Raw genomic sequence first — 16,263 nt, 5'->3', positions numbered from 1 at the left:
CACACACACACACACACACACACACACACACACACACACACACACACGCGCGCGCGCGCGCACGCACGCACGCACGCACGCACTCACGCACACACCTCTACGCTGCGCATACAGAAGTGGCCATAATATTTATTTTATAATGGCCAAAGTAGCGAAAATCAATGTCTTAAAAAGATACATTCATTTTGCATATACTCATAAATTAACTGTCGAAATTATGAGAAAAAATTAATTGATTTGCTTTTTAAATAATATTGCGTACCTGAGGGTTTTCACGAAACACGATCGAAAAATGCAAGGAGCGCGATCGAGCTCTGTCGATTACGTGTCGAAAAAAGCTGAAGAGCTGAAGAGCAAAAAAAGTGTCTATAATGGATTCAAATCTAATATGGGGATTCATAATTTTATATGCAGCCCGCGGAGTTATGATGCATTTTGAAAGTGGCCCGCGAAATCATTTGGGTTGGCCACCCCTGGTCTACACTACATACTAGGGATGGCGTGAAAAATCACTGTTAGTGATTTTTCACGGTGATCACAACAATCACGAACGCAGTCGTGATTAAACTTCGATCACGACTGTGATCCAGAAGATGGCGTTAATTGTTAATTGTTATCGTTAGTGTCTTGTTGTCTCCCCTTAGCGGAAATTCAAGAAACTACAAATGAGTTAAATTTAAATTGTATTAAAACCATATTACCATTGCTTTTAGGCCATATTATGATACGTATATAATCCAAGAACATAATTCGTGAAAAGTGAAAAGAATGTTCTCTGCCAATCAGAAGCGATCACGAAGAATCACGAATCACTATGAAAAATCATCGTGATATAGAATGAACGTGATTGAATCACGAGTGATTCAAAAGTAGCAGTTCACGCCGTCTCTGCTACATACGTGTACGCCTCGTTTAGCTTTTTGGCATTTAAAGGTGTCGCGCAACATTTTTCAAAAACACCCAAACTCCTCGTCCCTTTTCTTTTTCCTTTTTCCTTCGTTTTGCCCTTTCGGGTGTTCATTAAAACGAGGGACGAAATAAATTCTTTCTCGTCGCTGGAACGAACGGGGCAGCATACAAATAAGGAATTTTCGAGACGGTCCCGTGGTCGTGTGCCGAGGCCAATGTCCCTGGATGTGCGACAACGCCAACGCTTGGCTCGTGCCGAGGAAAACGCGTAGTCTGATTACGATAAGCGAAACGATCCTTAGAAAAACGACGCGGTATCAGCTATCAGACAGTACAGGATAACGCGCTACTCGTATTCCTCCGTTTCGCGAAACGAATGCTAATTTATCTTGGCTTATCTATTCGCTCTGCACAAATCTGCCCTCCGGCTCTACCACTCTCGTCGAATACTTTTAATTATCTCATTGAAGTAAATTTTACCGATACCGACTTTTCCGGTTTTCAATATTTCGAACGAATCCTTTCGAGTCCAAGTTTAGACGAAACATTATTTTCCGGCAAAATGCTTCATTCTCCGATTCCGGACTACTCCGAACTCCGAGCTGAGGTTTCGGAGTTTGAGAACAAATTTCAACATTATTATCGAATGTCGTTCGAGTAAAACTTTTCTCATTTCTTCTCTCTCTCTCTCTCTCTCTCTCTCCCCTCTCCCCTCTCCTCTCTCATTCTCTCGAGATTAATTAAGTGCTCGTTAAACCGAGTTCACCACAGCCTACCGAGATTTATCAAATTAGGATTAATTACTGTTATTAACCCCAACCCGAGCTCGAAAAAATTAAACGATCACCTAACGACAAACTTTGTATCACGAGAAGAAAACCTCGGAGTCGAATACACTAGGGACACCTGTATCCGAATTAATAGGGAGACAAAAGTGGCCGGATAATGGAATTTTCGGATAATAGAATAATTACTTTCTTTCGCATTAAATATCATTTATTCCAGTAGAAACGAACAAAATTGAGTTTATTTCAAAACGATCCCATATCTTTTTGACCCCTAATGCATATAAATTTTGTATTGTAAGCAGCTGCGTAGAATTACATTCCCGTTGTGCCTCAAACCATAGAAGTCCATTTTCAAATGACTTAAATGCTTGGACATAAGAAGGCACGTTGTGCGGATAATAGAACCTCTAGTGTATTTCGATTCGACACAAGCTCACTCGACTTGACACGAAAAAGTTTCCAGAAAACCGTGTCACGCGGTACCTCGTGTTGCGTAACTTGAACAATGTAACTATATCGTTAATAGAAACGCTAAAATGATTTCATTCCCGCGCGCAAGATGAAACAACGAGAAAGTTGTAACGGGGTGTAGTATGTAACAGGGGGTCGAGTTCTTCTGTTCCGACTGCAGTAGTACGTTTCCAAAATTGTCGCGACCAGCAAACGAGAAATTACGAGACCGCGGGTTGTTTCGCGCAATTCCGTACGGTAACCTCCGTCTTATTACCGAGATCCTTGCTATTCCGTGTTCGTCACTCGCGGCGAAAGTACGAACACTCGACTCGAAAGAAAGAGTATGAAATACGAGTAAAAAGAAAACAAAAATATACATGTCGAATTGAGTAACCTTGTTCTTTTCGAAGTCGGTTAATAAAAACGAACATTCGTAAAAGTGGTTGATGCGACGGTCGAACGAACGCGTAAACTGATTAATTTGTGGCGGTCGGATCGTTTACTTACGGAAGCTAATATCGCTCGAATAGAATTAACGATATATTGGAAATGGGGTATAAGTGAATAATAAAATACTGAATTTATAGATTAACTGTAGCTTTAGTTACTAAATTTTCACGAGCAAACTGTGATCTTTTCTCAACGAGGAGCTGTACGAGACTGACCGGTGAACATTAGAAGAAAACCGTAGAAAGAATTTCTAGCTGTATACAGCGTAGTTTTAGCACATCTGATTAGTCTTTAGTAAACTACAGGAAGGGTCCTTTTACGAACTTGAGAGCGTAGCCCATAGCCTAAACGAAAAATTTCTCTTTCGTTATTCTGCAGTGACAGATATAACGTTGTGCATATATTCTCAGTACATTTATTTTTGTAGTAAAGGCATGTTGAATTTAAGTAAATATTTCAACAACGTTGAGCTGCATAGATTAAGTAGGAGCGATTTTAAGAGCAAATAATCATTGACGACGTTGGTGGAAATGGAGATCGAGAACACTATTAAAATACACGAGTAAAACACTCTCAGACCTTTAAAATTCTGTGTACCTCGTTAGTTCTTTCGCATCTTGAATGTGTTTCTCAGATTTGGAATACACAACAAATTTGTTACATAGTAAAATGACATGTTGCTGTTTAGTAAATATTCCAACAGCAACTTTTCTCTCATTTGTCGCAACTCGATTTTACCGATTTACCTGTAATTCGTTAATTAGTCGTTAGATTAAAATGGTATAGATGGTTCTGGGTACAGTAGAGTCTCCATAAATGCACAACAAACTCAGGACTGAACTGGTGCATTCATGGTAGAGTTCGTGCATTCTCCGATATTTGCCGACAAACTTCGACCTCTCGAATAAGCTTCGAGAGAAGGACAGCGAATAAAGGAAGAGTACAGAGCGATAACACCATTTATTTTTGTAGTAAAATGACATGTTGCTGTTTAGTAAATGTTCCAACACGATAAGACGAACATACTAATAGCGTGTAACCGACGAAGGGAGTCGAGTCGAGCAGTATTGTTTCGATTACCAAACAAGACCCGACACGATCGGTCAACCGTCGGCGTCAGGGAGGACGTAGGCGTAGGTGTAATGCCGCGCCGTTGGCGTTGACGTCACAGCTGTTGTAAATCGTTCACGGTTCATGCAGTATGCATGAGCCAACTTGCAAAACCGAGCACCGTCAGAGAAAGCACGCGATGTTGAACAAATCGACTCGTACTTTGTCAAGAAATTTGTACGGTTCGCGAAAGATTCGGCCGGTGGGATCGATCGGTATCCACTCGAGCCGTGCATCGTCAATGTTCTCATCGAAACTTGTACGACTTGGGTACTTATTTATCGCACCTACGGGTATAACATTCGGTGGACGACAGCGATACTCTGTATATGTAGATATAATAAATATTTATTAGTTCCGAAAGAGGTACGCGTGGGTGGTGGTACCTGTGGAGGAAGAGCGAGAGAGGAGAAAAGGAAGAGAGCGTTTCGTACTGGGCCTGCTAATGGACTCGTCGGTGAGGCTACCTTTTCTTTTTTTGTAACATTTATTAGAAAGTAATAACAATATTTTGTAGATTTGTATATTTAACAGGTTTGGATAGAGTGGGTGTAGAAAGTATTCGTACACCGATCAATTTCCAAACAAAACTATGTGAAATTGGAATTTATTAACTTCTTTTTTATGAACAATGATATTTTATATATTCTTGGGAATCTCTAGAATGGATACAGTACAAAAAAAAAACAGTTATTTATATAAGTTGCGAAATTAACAAGAAAAAACATAAATCAATGGAAATATAGAAGGAAGAAGTATTCGTACAACTGTTTAATTTTTAAAACTTCACAAAAAAAAAACGAAATTTACATTAATTTCTAAATAATTAATACTTCGTGGGATTTACTTTTGATTTTATAATTACTGCTACTCTTTTAGGCATTAAATTACCTAAATGTCGATGTTATTCGGAGTAGGATTTTCTTCCATTTCTCTGTTAGAGCCATTTTTAAAACTACTTTTCTGGAAATTGAATGTTTTCTAATTCGTACGAAGCAATAAACTAACGTGTTTACGTCAAAAACGTAGAAATCGTACAAATACTTATTGCTTCTACATTTCTGCCAATTTTTCGTATATTCTTGTTAATTTCGCATATTATATAAAGTAGTAATTGTTTGGATATACTATATCTATTCTAGAGATTTCTAAGAATATGTGGAATATCATTGATTATAAAAAAAGAATTTAAGAAACCACAATTTCTACACCCACTGTATATAGGGTTGACTGAAAAGTCCATGTTGATTTTTGATAGGTGGTACAGCTCTGAATATATCGGAATGGTTAAAAACGAATAACATGTACACACCCTTTAAAAAGTGGAAGGGTTATGGGACAAAATGGTGCCTATATACTTCAATAAGTATACTGTATATATTGATATACTGGATATCTTGATATATTGTACTTGATGTACTTGATATATTGTATATCAAAATTCAAACGTGCCTCTGAATTTTTGTCAAAATCGGCACGAACTTTCTGGACAACCCAATGTAAAAGCACTTAACATGCGAATGCAGTAGTGTTGTAGCTTCTGCTCAGTCTTTACACAACTCTTACGATAGTAAATATCTCTTTGTCAACGTTGGTCATCTAAAACTCTGACATTTGCTACTGATTCGTGGTCAATTTTTCTTCGGTATACTACATATACATAAATGTGTAATATAATAATATCGAAAGCTCGTTCGTCGCGCAGCTCGGAACCGATTTTTAACGGAGCAATTTCCCTAGACGACGGGAAAATTTACAATGAGAAAATCGATGAAACTGAGAAGAAGAAAAAGAATAGTTACGCTTCGCCGTCGAGCTCTTATTCTTTTCACGTAGACTATCCCGTGGGTTCTCGAGGGAATCTCACAATCGGTAGGTAGGTTAAACTATGATATACATGTATATCTACTTCGATTAAGAGTGATCGTTCGCCACGCAATCTCCCTTTGTCGTCATACCGACGTCAACGCCGACGGGAGGTGCTGACATAACGTGACTTAGGATACGTCCACGCAATTTCTCCCTCGTTTCATAAAATTTACCGATTCTAATTATATGTCGGGCGGTTAGCTTAGGTATGGGTCCATTAAAACGATCCAACGACCGTAACCTAATTACTTTCCGATGTTAACGATTCCACACCGCGAACAAAAATCAATATCTTTGGTAACGACCAGCTTCGGAAACGTCAAGTCGAGTCTTAAAGTCGAGATGGCTCGAAGAAGAAGAAATCAATGTGTCAATACGTATCGTAATGGACCTGCTCTTTATATCGGAGTCCATTCATTTTTCCATCCATTACGAAGTTGAGGATTCGTTTAATTCGTCGAGTAGGTTTTGTTTGTTTCTTTATAGTGCGTACTATTGAGAGCTACTTCGCCCTCTTTTCTTCTGCACTTTTCCGGAACTCTACTATTGCATACTTTTACTTTTGAAATTTTTTAAAAGATACAAACAATCGGATCATCATTCGCCAAATTAATATTGAATGATTGATTGAAATGGATCGAATTTACGGAGTGCGTGCGTTTCGTCTCGGAATTGTCAGTAGACTCATCGGTAGGGCTGCATCTGACAATTCCTGCCCTAGACGCGTCGTTTTCTTGATGTATGAATTTCGAAATCGTGACGATTGGTTGAGTCTCGTTATTACGACTCTTTTTCGACCAACGCACTTCGAGAACGATAAATAATTGGTTGAGTTCCGTGTTGAACTCTATTCGACCAATCATTAGTAATTCGATACATCAATTGGCTGAATCCAAAGATTATTCGGCACTATTCGACTGATTAATTATGGAAAACGAAGAAGGTTGACGATGATCGACCTCAGTCAATCAATCTTACGTTGAATGCTATACAATCAGAATAAGCCGAATATCAAGGATTCTAACGACCAATTGATACGTGATTTTAATTCAGAACTGTGTCTGATATCGCGTCCGTTTACCTTAACACGAAAACTTTTTCATCAGAACCGTGTCTGATGAGCTCGAACGTATTCGGTCAAAGGTCTTTGAAAAACTGAATAACTGCAGCTCGATTCGATTATTTCGTTGACCCCTCTTGAGAACAGAGGAGGAAATCGAGTGAATTGCATTCAAGTATGCGGGGAACCCTGTCAATGGGTTAAGACAAATGAATTCAACATGAGTGAAACGAGAAATATGTCTGGTTAGCCGTGTCAACGTCCAATCGATATATTGATTTTTCGGAACAGCTGATTCGTCGCTATTTGGTTAACGACAGGCTCTCGAAAGATCAAGACGGTTGAACGACTCTGTGTGAAACAGAACACTACTTTAAACAAGATCTCTTTTTAACCGACTTCGAAAAGGAGGAGGTTACTCAATTCGACATGTATATTTATTTACTTAATTGTTTTACATTTCTTCCATTGCACATCTTTATGCCATACCATTACGAAGCACTGTCGAGTATTCGTTTAATTCGTCCAGTAGGTTTTGTTTGTTTCTTTATAGTGCGTACTATTGAGAGCTACTTCGTCCTCTTGTGTTCTGCACTTTTCCGGAACCCCACTTTAAACAAGATCTCTTTTTTCCTTAATTGTTTTTTATTTTCTCCATTGCACATCTTTATGCCATAGGCTTTTCCATATTTTATATTCGTTAGCCAGCTCTAGCTCTAAGCTCAAAGTATCTGTACATACAGACTGGTAAATAATAATAAATCCGATCCACCGATCGGTGATGTCAAAGTTGGTAAAGCTGACTTAATGAAATTTGTAAAATTAATCGATCGATTTGTCGATCCATCTCTTGGGCACATTAATCGTGTCATGAAAGACGAACCAAGTGATGCGAGTCGACGACGTATGACACGCCACCGGAACAGTCGCAACATGCCACGATATACTCTATACCTTCAATCATATACATACAATGGGTGTAGAAAGTATTCGTACACCGATCAATTTCCAAAAAAAAAAACTATGTAAAATTGTAATTTAGTAACTTATTTTTTATAAACAATGACATTCTACATATTCTCGGAAATCTCTAGAATAGATAGATTACAAAGAAAATAGCTATTTATGTAAGTTGCGAAATTAACAGGAAATGTTGAAGCAATAAGTATTCGCACAACTGTTTGATTTTTAAAACTTCATTAAAAAAAAAAGAAATTTAATATGTAAAAAACTGTTTTTTTTACACCTCAAGCCTCTCCCAGCCGCGTATAGAGGCTGAGTGAGAGGAAAATAATAATTGTTTTTTGAACATGTATCCATAGAATTTTCATTTTTAGAGATTATTTAATCAATATCTACCTCGATGTACCGATAAATAATATGTAGATTGCAACACGATCGATTTCACACAGCAAAAAAACGATGTTTTCGGCACAGGAGATCGGATAAAATAATCTAAATTCGAAAAAAATAATTTATTGGAAAAAAACAAAACCTTGAGGTGTAAAAAAAAAACAGTCTTTTTCCTAATTGGGGAGACTCGGAAGTGTCACCAAAAAATACATCAAACCCGATGTCAAGTTAATTTTAAAGTGACAAGTCGATTTTTGTTTAAAAATATCGATTTTCATCTAATAACGTTTGCTTTTCTGCATTCAAACGTCATTTTCTCCCGAAAATACCAACCCACAATTTTTGTTGACAATACCATTCAAAAGCTGAGACTTCGAGGAAGTTGTTCCCGAGGAGTGCCCGCCAAACAACAATGTATTTAAAACCGAAAAACGGATAGAGAAAAAGTCAAATTTTTTTTAATTGTCACAATGTAAAGTTTGACCTAATTTTTCACTTGTTAAACCTACGTAATAAATTTTGGTTTGGCATCACCGAGATGAAAAATTTAACGCTCTTTCGAATGGTATACTTAGTTTTAAGTTTGCACTATAATTTGATGGAGTTATGGTCGTTTAAAGAGTGCCAAGTTGCAAACGCATAAAAAATATTAAAAGTGAAAATACTCGAGAATAATGCGACACAAAGAAAATATCTAAGAGTAATTTTTTGTTGGAAGTTTGTTGTAGAATTGACACCCTGCGTATGTCCGGACTTATACGTAGACACCCTGTATACTATACACAATATTTATTTCTATCGTAATTATGTTTGCGTATTATTCGTCGTTGATTATCCTTGATTAATTTCATTTTTGCCGCAAGCGGTATTGGCTGTTACGTCGAATCTCCAGGCTCGCAAGAAACGTAATTAGCGTTCCGCGCGACTGTTTTTTCCATTTCGTAAATTAAAAGAGTTCCTAGAAACGATTCGCGTTCCGAAATACCAATTTCCGTGAATTTTTTCACAGTCGATTCACTCTACGGCTGAAAACGCGCGTAAAATTGACGAGTAGCTACCGCGTAACTGCAAGATAACGCACACTTTACGAGAAACAACGAATGGAAATATTGCTCGCGATACGAAACGAATCGAAAATTGGAACGATTCCAGGGACAGGTTCGGGAAATTGGCATTGTATAAATTACACGAGCACAACTCGGATAAGTAAGAAAGAAATTTTAATTAATCGAAATACCATCGCTTAGAAGCGAGCAAGTTTACGGCTTTTGCTTTCGCGTGCATCCATCCTGTAAGCTGCAACGAACTTTGAAAAGCTCGTCGACGTTCTTCTAATAACTTGCCAACTTTCGCAATATAGGATCGCGTTCTTTGATATCGCACGGTGGATCGCGATCGTGATCGTAAAACTTTCAAAGCCGTTAATAATTATCCCCTTATCGGGCGAACGAGTCGAGCTTCTCTTGGAACGATTTAAGCGAGCCTTTATTCGTGACAATAAACGCAATCGAGCTGCGAATAAGCAACGGTGTTCGAGATGTAAACTGCAGCGACGTTAAACAATCTGTTTCTTATCGAATTTAGCAAAAGCAACGTAATCGAGTTAACTTGCTTTCGCGACTTTCGCGCGAGTTTCCGAGCTTCTTCGGTTGTGTTCGTTACGTCTCGGAAGCACTGACGCGACGCGACTATCTCGCAGCGCTCCTGGACTCACCTTCGTTAAAGTTTTACCTTTAAACGAATTTGAAAACTCGGAACTGTTCGCGTTCCGATGCACCGACTCGGCGAAAACTTTCCGAACTGTTCAAGATCGTGAGACGAGTTTCATAGCAATAATGTGGCGCTAAAAAATTTAGAGCAAGGAACGCACAGGGAAACAAAACGTGTACATCGACATTCGTTGAAAATACGTATTTAAAATACACCCTCTGTCCCAAACCTAACCGGAATGGCTCTAGTTTAATAAATGTAGTGGCGGGGTCATTTGATGCACTTTTTGAACGTGCAAATCGTTGTATTCCGGATGAGGGAGAATATTTTGAACAAACAAAATGATTATGTCATGATTTTCTAATTAGTTCTGTTATTTTTAAAGCCATCCCGGTTGATTATGGAACAGAGGGTGTAGAATGTGTTTTACCGGAGGGTTTCGGCCGAAAAGAGTGACGCGAAAGTGTTACGAAAAGTTGTAAGGTTTAAATAAGGCGCCAGAAAGCGACTATGATTGCATGTGTGTGTGTGTGTGTGTCGGCCGATAGAAATTTCGGAGCCCGAAGGTGGAAGGGACAGTTGGCCATAAACCGCGAACGTGAGCGTACGATTGATAAACAAAGGTTTAGTGTAAGAACGGTATGCGTATATACGCAAATAAACCCTAGTGAAGTGAGTTCCTTACAAGGTGAAACGCTGGATGACGTCATCGCTTCCTCTGGCGTCGCTGTATATACATTGGTGGCAGGCAAGTTTATTTCACAAGCAATGCTTTTCTTATTTTTCAATTGTGCGTTCCACAATTAAATATCTTGCGAATTGCGTCGCGTTTGGTCTCATTCTAATCATAAAAATGTCAGGAACATAATGGTAAAAGTCTTACCATGCATTTTACGACGTAAAAATACATTGCCTCTTGATTGACATTGATCGCTGGTCCGACACCGAATAGAGTAATTATGAACAGGACCGTCTGATAAATGTCCCATTTTTATCTATTTTTATGAATACGATATAATTCAGACGATATTTACCATGCAGTTTGTTTTTTAGTTAATGTTTTACGATATCTGATACATAATAGAATGTTACAAGTAAATATGTTGCGAATTACCTCGTGTTTGGTCTCATTCTAATCATAAAAATGTCAGGAACATAATGGTAAAAGTTTTACCATGCATTTTACGACGTAAAAATACATTGCCTCTTGATTGACATTGATCGCTGGTCCAACACCGAATAGAGTAGAGTCCCATTTTTATCTATTTTTATAAACACGACATAATTCGGACGATACATAATAAGTTGTTACAATTAAATATGTTGCGAATTGCGTCGTGTTTAGTCTCATTCTAATCAGAAAAATGTCAGGAATATGATGGTAACAGTTTCACAACAAAAAAGTTAATAATAACAAGGGCTGGGGACTGCTATCCACGCTGTGTTTACTACTTAGATACATACAGTCGGTGTAGAATGTATTCGTAGACCGATCAATTTCCCCAAAAAAACTTTTGTGTGAAATTGTAGTTTCTTAACTTCTTTTTTTATAATCAATGATTTTACGTATTCTACGTATTCTCGGAAGTCTCTAAGATAGATATAGTCCAAACAACATTTACTGGTTAATATAATTTGTGAAATTAACAAAAAAAAATGCGAAAAGTGGGTAAAAGTATAGAAGCAATAAGTATTTGCACGATTCTTATGACGAACACATTAAACACATTAGTTTATTGCTCCGTACGAATTAGGAAAACATCAAATTTCCAGTAAAGTACTTTTAAAAATGACTAAACAGAGAAATGGAGAAAGATCCCACTCCGAATAACATCGACATTTAGGTAATTAAATGCCTAAAAGAGTAGCAGTATTTATAAAATCAACAGGAAATCCCACAAAGGAAGTATTACATATTTGTAAATTAATATACTTGTAATTAAATTCTTTTTTGTTAATTTCGTAACTTTCATAAATAGCTATTTCTTTTTTGTACTCTATCTATTCTAGAGATTTCCCAGAATATGTAGAATGTCATTGTTTAGAAAAAATAAATTAATAAATTACAATTTTACATAGTGTTTTTTTTTGGAAATTGATCGGTGTACGAATACTTTCTACACCCACTGTAGACAAACTGCCATGTTTCCAATACGTTTTCTATTTCAGCTATGATCAAGCTATGTTATCAGTAGACTGCGGATCTTTATGCATTTATAGGAAATTTGAATGTGCAAGAACCTACAAAATACAAACAATATACAAGAATATAAAAAAGATGGAAAGTAAAGTTCACGTAATAATATTTGCAGAATAAAATAAATTCCTATTCAGGTTCGATTTTTGTTGGCACGTTCGCCAAGATTTTATTTTGCATAAAGATCCGCAGTCTAATTATCGCTAACAATATAAATGTTAAACGCTGTACCCGAATGTAATTCTTAGCAGCGCCGATAACGCGTACGTACACAATTGAAAAATAATAAAAGCATTGCTTCTGAAACATATTGTATGTATGACGACAAGTGCATTAAAGCCGCCCAGTTTTTTATTCAGCGTAAACGCAAGGAAACGAATAAGGAATAAAGAGAGAGAGAGAGGAACAGCGATAACCACAGGTGACCATAAAAGGGAACGGTAAAGTTACACATCCGATGTTGCAGATAAAACGATAAACGAAACACGTCCGTGAGAATAGAAATGAATTAGTTACGAAGCAGGACAACGACGGGAAATATTCCCTCCCACCTCGGCTCTCCGCCATTCCCCGGAATCCCCTTGTACCCTTGTCCCCTTGTCCCGGTGACCTAAAAATTCCCACGACTTTCTTTCCCAAGGACCCATTACGGTCTATAGATTCGGTGCGACTTACTTGCCTTCGTCATTCGATCGGCAATAAACAACGTTACAAGTTACGACTAGCGGGATAATCGCTCGTCTTCTCGCGGCAAATTCATTATCCTCGGTAAAGAAACAGCTACCGATTCCAACTTTGATCGGAATTCTTTGAAAGTAACCACCGATGGCACACTCGCAGCAAATATAAGCGGAGAAAATAATTGGATTCCGATCGACGATGAAAACTTGAAAGCTTCTGCCGTTTAAGGGATGTCCGCTTTCAAAGGAGAAGATCTCGATCGGGAAATAAGGCGATTGAAACGGATATCGCGAAACGAAACTCTCTACGAGGTGGAAGACAAATGTCCTCTAACCGTTTCAAGGAAATCCCAGTACGTACGAGTTGCGACGAAAAACATTAATCTCTCCGCGAAACCCTATATTTCTCGCGAAACAATTATCCTCTCGCAGTAATACAGAGCTTGGATTTTCAGGAATTAACTCATAACGAAGCGGCCACGTTACAAAATGCGGAGAATACTGCGTAAGTAAGTAAGTAAGTACACAAGTATTTATCGTACATCGCAGAGTGTTGTTTGGGAAGTGTGACGCAACGAAATTTCTTGCGCTAGTTTTGACTAGCGTCGTTCGTAGGTGTAGTTTGGCTCGTATTAAGGCGTGAATTTTAAACGGGGACCTTTGATAACTAGGAAATTTCAATTGGGTACAGTATTGTCTCGAAATAAGCAACTCGGTCGGGACCGGCGAGTTGCTTAATTCGGCTTGACTTTGTTTTCGAGCGCGACGAGGGGAAACCCGTAGACAAAACAGGGAGTTCTATAAACTACATATAAAGTGATAAACTATAAAGTGATCGCTCGAGTTGAGTGTTGTACTTTGAAGAATGATAGAAGATGACATGCTTTCTCATTTTAGCATTAGTAAAATCGAACGAATGGAACGCATATGTACAACTAACAGTAGTATATCGGAGAATACACACGCCAGAGAAAGAAAAAGTATTACACATATTCTGTGCTTTTTTCACTAATCTGTTCAGTTGGTCATGAAAGATTTATGGCTTCTCGCTTTCACGGGCCTCTAACTTCTTGTCGGATCCCTCACTCGGATAACGAGTCGCTTATTTCGAGACAGAAAGCAGTTGCTTATTTCGAGACAGAAAGCAGTTGCTTATTTCGAGACAATACTGTATTACTCATTCTATACAGGGTGTCTACGTATAAGTTCGGACATACGCAAGGTGTCAATTCTACAACAAATTCCCAACAAAAAATTAATCTTAGACATTTTCTTTGTGTCGCCTTACTCTCGAGTATTTTCACTTGTAATATTTTTTATGCGTTTGCAACTTGACACTTTTTGAACGGTCATAACTCCACCAAATTACAGTGCAAACTTAAAACTAAGTATACGATTCGAAAGAGCGTTAAATTTCCCGTCTCCATGATGCGAAACCAAAATTTATTATATAGATTTAACAAGTGAAAATACTCGAGAATAAGGCGACACAAAGAAAATGTCTAAGAGTAATTTTTTGTTGGAAATTTGTTGTAGAATTGTCACCCTCCGTATGTCCGAACTTATACGTAGATACCCTGTATATTAGATATGTCCTTCGAAGTATCCACATGGAATTGAAAGTTTGTCTCTTGTATAGGAAAGAAATTAGAGAAAATATTAGGTTGTCCAGAAAGTTCGTGCCAATTTCTAAGAATCATTGAAAAAAACAGATTTGAATTTTAATATATATTTATTGAATTACATAGGTGCCATTTTGTTCCACAACCTTTCCACCTTTTAAGGGATGTATGCAGGTTATTTGTTTTCAACCACTTAGATATATTCAGACTTGCACCACCTACCAAAAATCGGCATGGACTTTCCGGACGACACAATAATATAAACATGTATTGATTTGAGTTGGACAAAATGATAGGACTATATTAAAAAATATAATTGTTTATATTTATATAATATTAACCTAATTAATTAATATAATATTAATTGTTTATATAATATTAACCTTTTGCACTCGAGGCCTTTTTTTCTGGTATCTATCAGCAACTCGAGATGCTTTCTTAGCATTCTATTGCCACGAATGTTAAGATTATATTGATTTCGAAAATGAGATTTCTAATTTGAAATTTGAGAACCAGGTCACCTTTGCCTCAACGACAATTATTTAAATTGGCACTTTGAGTTCCAAAGAAATTAAACCTAAAGAAAACCTAGTGGTCACTGAAAGTCACCTCTCGAGTGCAAAGGGGTAATATTGAGATAAACCACCTTTTCGTACCTAAGCCAACTTACATAGACAACCGAAAGGTGCGATATCTTGCACTCGATTTTCTCTAATCTTCTTCGAAACTTTCGTTCGCGCTGGACAGCGTGAAACAAATAAAAAGGTGGGGATAGCGAGTTGTTTATTTCGAGACAATACTGGAGTAGTCGCTAACGATAATGCATCAATCCTCTCCGAGTCTATCACAATCGAATTAACGAGATCCACTGCAGGGATACGCTCCGGTATTTGAACGATGCGACGCGACTGGGTCACCATTGTCTTATTAAATTACAAGCCCTGCGCGGTCTTTGTCGCGCGGTGTACATACAGACCAGTCGGTTTAGATATCAAACATTGCATAAAATAATGTAAACTTGCTTTTTTGATACGTTGTTAGGGACCACATAGTATTCTAGGTTGTTTCATAAGTTCCTGGAGACTCCCTACCAATAAATCATTTTATAATAATATTATAATCAAACAATAATTATTCTTCAAAATAAATGCCATCGTTTTTGATAGTTTTCATCCATCTTTCTGCCAATTGTTCAATTCCGATTTGGATCAACTGTCATCAAGAATTTGAATGTCAAAAATTCAAGCATCAAGTGTCCGGGAATTTATGGGACAACCTAGTAAATCTAGATTTCCAACCCTCAGAAGCGTGAGTCAGCCGTGTTACAGTCAAAAAACCGCGAAAGTTTCGCATTTTTTAGAGTTTTTTCCAAAAAAGTCACATTAGACAATTTGTTTTGTCAAACATTGCATAAAGTACCGTAAACATGATTTTTTGATATGTTATATGCAGGTTTCTTGAATGTCTGATGACTGTCGAGCCGGAATAACTAACTTGGAGATGCTCGTCGTTCCCTGATCCGTACGATGATAAAAAAATCATAGACACTCGACGTCCGTCCAATGTTAATTGAAATAACAAAGCACGTCGACGCCCATTACTATTCCGTGTTTCGTGTTTCGGGTGTTTAACACACGCGCGTGAAATTCGAAATGATAATGTTACGACCGTTTAAAACTCTTTTAGGCCAGTCACGTTAGACAATTCATTGCCAAACATTGCATAAAGTACCGTAAATATTTTTATTTGATTGTTTGATATGTTGTTAGGAACCACACACAGATAGTATTGGATGATTGCATAAGTTCGTGCCCGATTTAAAAATGAAGTTTAATGTGTTAAATTTCAAAGAATATGATTTTATTAATCAATTATGTAGTCGCCATTCATTTCCACAGTCTAATTTTGCATATGATACTACGTATAACCTATTTAGTAGGTAAACCAAACCAAACAAAAACAATGGAGTTGTCGTAGCAAAGTCTATGATAATCGGGCACGAACTTATACAATCATCCAATATAAATCTAGATTTGCAACCGTCAGAAACGTGAGTCAGCCG

The 16,263-nt window shown here is 37.6% G+C and overlaps 3 protein-coding genes across 3 annotated transcripts in view; 2 read left to right on the top strand and 1 right to left on the bottom strand.

The window, feature by feature from the left end:
- LOC128891697 (uncharacterized) overlaps positions 1–16,263 on the top strand; it is an 88,069-nt gene that overhangs the window by 34,838 nt on the left and 36,968 nt on the right. The gene's annotated exons all lie outside the window — the stretch shown is intronic.
- LOC128891681 (uncharacterized) overlaps positions 1–16,263 on the bottom strand; it is a 66,197-nt gene that overhangs the window by 13,259 nt on the left and 36,675 nt on the right. The window lies entirely within an intron of this gene.
- LOC128891693 (FMRFamide receptor-like) overlaps positions 12,229–16,263 on the top strand; it is a 55,715-nt gene continuing 51,680 nt past the window's right edge. The window contains exons 1-2 of the mRNA XM_054151404.1: positions 12,229–12,932; positions 13,035–13,092. The gene's annotated coding sequence lies outside the window, so the exon portion shown is untranslated. The remainder of the gene's footprint in view (positions 12,933–13,034; positions 13,093–16,263) is intronic.

The sequence above is a fragment of the Hylaeus anthracinus genome, unplaced genomic scaffold (assembly GCF_026225885.1).
Source record: "Hylaeus anthracinus isolate JK02 unplaced genomic scaffold, UHH_iyHylAnth1.0_haploid 12002, whole genome shotgun sequence".
Classification (NCBI taxonomy): Eukaryota; Metazoa; Arthropoda; class Insecta; order Hymenoptera; family Colletidae; genus Hylaeus; species Hylaeus anthracinus.
Note: the sequence above shows the minus strand (reverse complement) of the source record. Positions and strands in the feature narration are given on the sequence as shown.